This window comes from Vombatus ursinus, unplaced genomic scaffold (genome assembly GCF_900497805.2).
Source record: "Vombatus ursinus unplaced genomic scaffold, bare-nosed wombat genome assembly UNPS02015255.1, whole genome shotgun sequence".
Classification (NCBI taxonomy): domain Eukaryota; kingdom Metazoa; phylum Chordata; class Mammalia; order Diprotodontia; family Vombatidae; genus Vombatus; species Vombatus ursinus.
The window spans coordinates 15291023-15298711 of record NW_020955033.1 but is presented as its reverse complement, the minus strand read 5'-3'; positions in this window follow the sequence as shown (position 1 = coordinate 15298711).

Sequence of the window (7689 nt, the reverse complement as noted above, 5' to 3'; positions counted from 1 at the left end):
ATTCTGAGAAATTGAGACTGTCTGTGTTCTATAAATATGTTTTGTATTTTTCCCTGTCTTTCTATTCACCATAATGGACTGGCTAGTGCTTCAGGAGTTCTCATGAGATTCTAAGTATCATGCTGCAATTTTAAAAGCATTTATTTTCATGTCTGGAATATACTGAAAGTTTTCTTTAGAAATATGTATGAATGACAATAGGAGAAATAAGAGTAAATTATAAGATGTTTTCAACTATATCAGGACTATTACCTTGTAATTTAAAAATGACTCATTTTCCCTTAGTGAACATAGTAGATAGTCTACATTGGCATTTGTTGATACCATCTAAATGTTGTAATTTTTTTTTCAGGATGGAAACCCAGAATTTCAGAATTTTGAGAAGTGGAATGAATCTCAGTGACTATCTATATCCACTTATACATAAAAGGAATCATCAACATATCTGATTAGTAATTATTGCTATTGCTTTGTGCAGAATTTGGATGGATATATAGAAATGGACATATAGACTCTCAGGCTGGGAAGACCACAGAAGACATTTAGTCTAATATATACCCTGAAAAGATTCCCCTCTATAAGATCACCAACAAAAATCAGCTTTTGCATTTTCACATGGATACCAATTTTATGAATTATATTGGAATATTGAATGTTCTTCTATTAGAATGTCTTCTGTTAGATCTTCAATTCCCCATTCTTGGGAGATATAAATTATCTTCTTGGGAGGCTCAATGATTTTACATTCTATAGGAATGCTGAATTCTCACAAGAATATCTGTAGGGTAAATATGGTTTCTCCCAGAGGGCAGACATATTGTCACACACATCAGTTATATCTTTCTTGGAGTCTAGAACATTGTACAGGGGTGAGGAACCTGCAGCCTCAAGGCCACATGTGGCCCTCTAGGTCCTCAACTGTGGCCCTTTGATTGAATCCAAACTTCACAGAATAAATCCTTTTATTAAGGACTTTATGAAGGAGATTTGTTCAATGAAGTTTGGATTCAGGCAAAGAGCCAAACTTGAGGAACTAGAGGGCCACTTGTGGCCTGGAGGCCATTGGTTCCCCATCCCTGATTCTAGCATATAGTAGTTGTTCAATTAATCTTTATGGAAAGAAATTGAATTGAATTGAAAGTAGGTTGACCTGTGATGTTGAAATCACATAGTTATAGGTTTTTTTTGTTTTTGTTTTTTTGTTTTTGTTTTTGTTTTTGTTTTTGTTTTTTTTTTAGTGAGGCAATTGGGGTTAAGTGACTTGCCCAAGGTCACACAGCTAGTACTTGTCAAATGTTTGGTCTGAGGCCAGATTTGAACTCAGGTCCTCCTGACTTCAGGGCCAGTGCTCTATCCACTGTACCACCTAGCTGCCCCCTTTTTTTTTAACTTTTTTTGGGGGGTGTTACGCAATGGGGTTAAGTCACTATCCCAGGGTCACATAGCTAGTAAGTGTCATGTGTCTGAGGCCAGATTTGAACTCAGTTCCTCCTGAATCCGTGGCCAATGCTCTATCCATTGCACCACCTAGCTGCCCCATATAGTCATTTCTTGACAAACCTACATACACATCCTACAATGTCAGGATGCCATGGGGGAGACTATGAAGATGCTTGTATCATGGGAAAGCAATTCCTTCCATTATCAGGGAAAGCTAAGTTGCATTTATTATCAGAAAACCCAGAAATTTATTGGCTTTCATCTAAAATGTGGACTAGTGTGCTTTAATGGAGACAGCATGGCATAATGAAAAGAACATTAACTCTGTTATGAGAGGTATTGGGTTGAAATTCTGCCTTTGAAATGTATTACTTCTTTTACCTCCAGCAAGTTACATAGCCATAAGAGGATTCTGTAAAGATGGCAGAGTAGGTCAGACAATTCCCTGCTTTCAGAATTTTCCCCCACAAAGGAGCTAAAATAGCACTTCAGGGGGAACAAAGTACAGGTAAAAATAAATCAGCAAAGGGGCACAACAGGGGTCTTTCTGGGACAATCCTAGGATCAGAAGAAAAATCTCAGGACAAGTTTGTTCCCCATGAAGAGTAAACACCTTCAGGCTAGGATCCACTTAAACAACAAGCAGCAAGCCCTGGAGTTAGTTGGGTTGGGAAGCTGTCTCCACCCAGCCACGGGAAATTTTACCCTCAGGAGAGTGAAGGCATTTGGGTGTGTGAGCCAGGAAGATCATGGGAACCTATGCTAACAAGGAATACCTGACCAAATTATGGTATGGGTAGAAGTGGGGGTGAGAAGGAACCAGCACATACCCAGTAAGTGCAGAAACAGTGGGGCAGGATGCTTCTAATTTTGGGCACTTAAAGGAGGCTGAAGGTTTGGTTTTGGTTCCAGACTAGAAGGGAGAACTGAGTATCTGAGCCCAGAGGCACCATCACCTATACCCCCAGATTAGGGGTGATTTAAAAAAAAGTAAGCTATTACTACAAAAAATATTCACAGGCAAAGGAGAAAGAATCCAACCATAGAAAGTTATTATGGGAATAGAGAAAATGATGGTTCACCTTCAGAGGAGGATATTGAAGCAAAGAAGCCCTCTTCTACCCCAAAGAGTAATGTCAAATGGTCACTTGTCCAAAAAGAATTTATAGAACTTTAAAAAGACTTTAAAAATCAAATGAGAGAGATTGAGGAAAAAACTAAAAAAAAAAGTAAGAACAATCCAAGAGAAACAAGAAGATCATGAAAAGAAAGTCAACCAATTAGAGAAGGAGATCCAGAATCTTAAGGAAGAAAATGACACCTGGAAAATTAGAATTGGGCAAGGGGAAGTCAGCAAAGTTGTAAGAGATCAATAAATAATGAAGCAAAATATAAAGAATAAAAAAAGAGGAGAAAGTGAAATATATTATAAGAAAAACAACTGATCTGGAGAACAGATCAAGAAAAGAAAACATAAAAATAATCAGATTACCTGAAAGTTATGATCAAAAATCAGACTTCCTGAAAGCTATGATAAAAAAAAAAAGACTACCTGAAAGGTATAATCAAACCTTTTAAAAAAAGAATCTTGATACAATGATACAAGAAATAATTAAAGAAAATTATCCTGAAGCATTAGAACAAGGGGGAGGGGGAAAGTAGAAATAGAAAACATCCATTGATCACCACTTGAAAGAGATCCTCTGAGGAAAATTCATAGGAATATTATAGTCAAGTTCTGAAACCCCCAGTTCAAGGATAAAATATTAAAAGTAATAAGAAAAAAACAATTTAAATATGATGGTGCCACAATTAGAATTGCACAAGACCTAGCAGTGGAGACACTAAAGGACCACAGGTCTTGGAATACTATATATTGCAGAGCAAAAGAAGTGGGGTTTTAGCTGAAAATATCATACCCAGCAAAGATAATCATAATCCTGAATGAAAAAAAAAAAGGACATTTGATCAACTGTCAGACTTTCAGGCCTTTGTTACCAAAAAAAAAACCCCAAAACAAAACAAAAGAAAAACAACAACAACAACAACAACAAAACTGAACTTAATAAAAAAGTTGACATAAGGTACATACCAAAGACTGATTACAAGGAATTCAATGACAGACCATTTATGCTTGTCATTACTCATTAGTAATTGGGTAGTTTGTAAGAAAGATTGGGATAGACTTCAGTATGGATATCACTTTAATAGGTAAAAACCATTTAGGAACGCTAAAAAGAGTAATTACTATATACAAATGAGGTGCAAGAGAAAGAATTGACACAGAGGAATTAGATGGGGGAGGAGGACTGGTAGTTCTGGTAACCTACTTTCATTGGGTTTAAGGGGGAACAATACATATAGATCTAGAAGAGTATAAAAGTCTTGTAAATTCAGAAAGAAATAAAATGGTAAGGGGATAGGGAGGGTGGAGAGTATAAGGGAAGGATCTCTAGAAGGGAAGGTGAGAAAATAGGTTAAAGGGAGGTATAGAAGATCTTTAGATCAATGGGAATGGAAGGATAAGGGAGGGATTCTTGGGAAAATAAGGGAGGCATCTCTAGAGAGGAAAATAAGGGAATAGGTCAAACGAGGTTATAGAAGGGTGTTTAGATTTATGGGAATGGGAGAATAGGGGAGGATCCTTGGAGTAGAGGTAGGCTAAGTAATAGGAAGACAAGGTAGTGGGTAGAAGTAAAGTAGAGGTGTGAGGAGAGATTGGAAAAAAGAGATATGCATGAACATAAAAACAAAGATCAGGAGTAGAATTTGTTACAGAAAGTATATGTGTGTGTGTATGTGTGTATGTGTGTGTGTATATATGTATGTGTATATGTGCACATATGTATGTATAAATCTATCTCTATATATAAATATATCCACACTTGATTGTAGCTTTTTTTTTTTGGTGGGAGGAAGAAGGGGAATAAAAGAACTAAGCAAAAAGTGCACAGCAGAGAACAAAAGAGAACTTACAAGGAAGCAAAGAAGAGATGAACAGCTCTCAGTATAAAGTGTGGTATTTATCATTCAAGCCTTTTTTAAATGAAAATTTATTGCTACATAAACCTCATGTTCTGCCATGTACGTGATATGCTTTTATTTTTTCTTTTCTTACTTTGTATTTAAGTTTCAATATTTAAGCTTATGATTTTTTGATCCCTCTATTCTATATTTGAGTTCTGGTGTTTGAGTCTAAAAAAAATTATATAACTGTCTCCCCAACTGAGTCTGAATTTCCTCATCTGTCAAATGGAATCTGATATGATGGTCCCTTAGGTCCCTTTCCAGGTACAGTTCTATGAATTATATATCTTCTTTTACTCCACCACCTCTCTCTTATGATTCACTACACACCAGTTTTCCAATCTCCATGTGTCTTCCCATATCCAGAGTGAAGAATTAAAAAGTCTATTTCTGCCCATTCTTGGGCATAGTCCTGAATTGAGAAGAAGTTTGCAAGTCTGAAATTTAAGAGGAAAAGCAGGTTCACATATTCCTGTATTCAGCAAGCAAAACAGAGCCCGTTATTTTCAACCTAATTTCAAGAACAATCAACTATGATTCAATTTTCACTGACTATGATTCTGCATCTATCCCTAATGTAACATATATTTATAAGATAATATTGTTCACCTGAAGAAATACAGCTAAATGATGAATTTTAATTATTTAACATGATCTATTTTCTTAGCTAGTCATAGTCATACCAGACAGCGAAAGATAAAATAATACGCAATATTGCCCTCCAATGGCGAAATTGTAACATTTTAGCAAAAGCTTAATGTAAAGATAGGGAAAGAAAAAAGATATCTTAGAATTAGTTGACACTTATAGACTCCTAGCTAATTTCTGCTCAATACAAAGAACATAGCTAGATCTTAGTAAATTCTGTGCCAAAGTTCCCCAGTTTAAAGAATCAATTGATGAAAAGTTTTTTATTTAAACAAATGTAGACCTATGCTAGAAGCAGAATCATTGAATGTTAACAGCTACAGAGAAATTCATAGACCATCTACTCCAACTCTTATTTGTAGATAAGGGAAATGAGATACAGAGAATTGAAGTGATTTGTTCAAGCTCACATAGCTAATTAGTGGACATTATAGCTATATCATTACACTGTACCATAGAATCCTTACCCTTTCAATGCATGTGAGATAAATGGAAGAAGGACCCTGAAATTTAAGAATATGGTGGTTAAGTTGGAGAAGCAGGGAGAGAAAGAATAGCAGAAGCCCACAAATTGAGCATTTTTGTTTTGTACAACTGTATGCCAATAAATCTGACAATCTAATTGAAATGGGTGAATATTTACAAAAATAAATTGCCCAGATTAACAGAAGGGGAAATAAATTGAGTAACCTCATTTCAGAAAAAGAAATTGAACAAGCCATCAGTGAACTCTCTAGGAAAAAATCTCCAGAGCCAGATGGATTTACAAGTGAATTCTATCAAACATTTACAATTTTTTTAGGCAATTGGGGTTAAGTGACTTGCCCAGGGTCACACAGCTGGTAAGTGTCAAGTGTTTGGTCTGAGGCCGGATTTGAACTCAGGTCCTCCTGACTTTAGGGCTAGTGCTCTATCCACTGCACCACTTAGCGGCCCCTTTATCAACCATTTAAAGAACAACTAATTACAAAACTATATAAACTATTTGGGAAAATAGGTGAAGAAGGAAATCTACCAAATTCTTTTTATGGTACAAATATGATGCTGATACTTAAACTGGGAAAGGTCAAAACAGAGAAAGAAAATTATAGACCAGTTTCCCTAATGAATATAGGTGCAAAATTTTTAAATAAAATATTAACAAAGAGATTACAACAACTTATCTTGAGGAAAATACACTATGACTAGATAGGATTTATACCAGGAAAGAAGGGCTGCTTTAATATTAGGAAAACTATCAGCATCATCGACCATATCAACAACAAAACTAACAGAATTCATATGATTATCTCAATAGATGCAGAAAAAGCTTTTGACAAAATACAACATCCATTCCTATTAAAAATACTACAGAGCATAGGAAGAAATGGAATCTTCCTTAAAATCATAAGTAATATCTTTCCAAAACCATCAGTAAGCATGATATGTAATGGGGATAAGCTAGAAGTATTTCCAATAATATTGGGGGTTAAGCAAGGATGTCCATTATCATCACTATTATTCAATATTGAACTAGAAATGTTAGTTTTAGCAATAGGAAAAGAAAAAGAAATTGAAGGTATTAGAATTGGCAAAGAAGAAACAAATCTATCACTTTTTGCAGATGATATGATGATATACTTAGAGAATCACAGAGAATCAAGTAAAAAACTACTTGAAATAATAAGTAACTTTAGCAAAGCTGCAGGCTATAAAATAAACCCAAATAAATCATTGGCATTTCTGTATATTAACAACAAAACCCGACAGCAAGAGATAGAAAAAGAAGTTCCATTTAAAGTTATTGTAGACATTACACAATATCTGGGAATCTACCTGCCAAAACAAACCCAGGAACTCTATGAACACAATTACAAAACACTTTTCACACAAATAAAATCAGATCTAAATAATTGGAAAACATCATTTGCTCATGGGTAGGCCAAGCTAATATAATAAAGATGACAATTCTACCTAAGCTAATTTACTTATTCAGTGCCATACCAATCAAACTACCAAAAATTATTTTATAGAGTTAGAAAAAATATTAACAAGATTCGTCTGAAAGAACAAAAGATTCACAATATCAAGGGAATTAATCAAAAGAAATGCAAGGGAAGGTGGCTTAGATATACCAGAACTTAAATTGTATTATAAAACAGCAATCATCAAAACTACTTGGTCCTGGATAAGAAATAGAGTGGTGGATTGGTGGACTAGATTAGGTATAGAAGACACAATAGTCAATGATTGTAGTAATCTACTGTTTGATAAACCCAAAGACTCCAGCTTTTGGGATAAGAACTCACTATTTAATAAAAACTGCTGGGAAAACTGGAAAATAGTATGACAGAAACTAGGCAGAGACCAACATTTTATACCATATACCAAGATAAAGTCAAAATGGGTGCAACATTTAGTTATAAAGGCTGCTACTAAAAGCAAAGTAGGAGAGCAAGGCATAGTTTACTTGTCAGATTTATGGAGAACGGAAGAATTTATGACCAAACAAGAGATAGAAAACTTTATGAAATGCAGAATGGATGATTTTGATTATATTAAATTGAAAAGTTTTTGTACAAACAAAGCCAATGC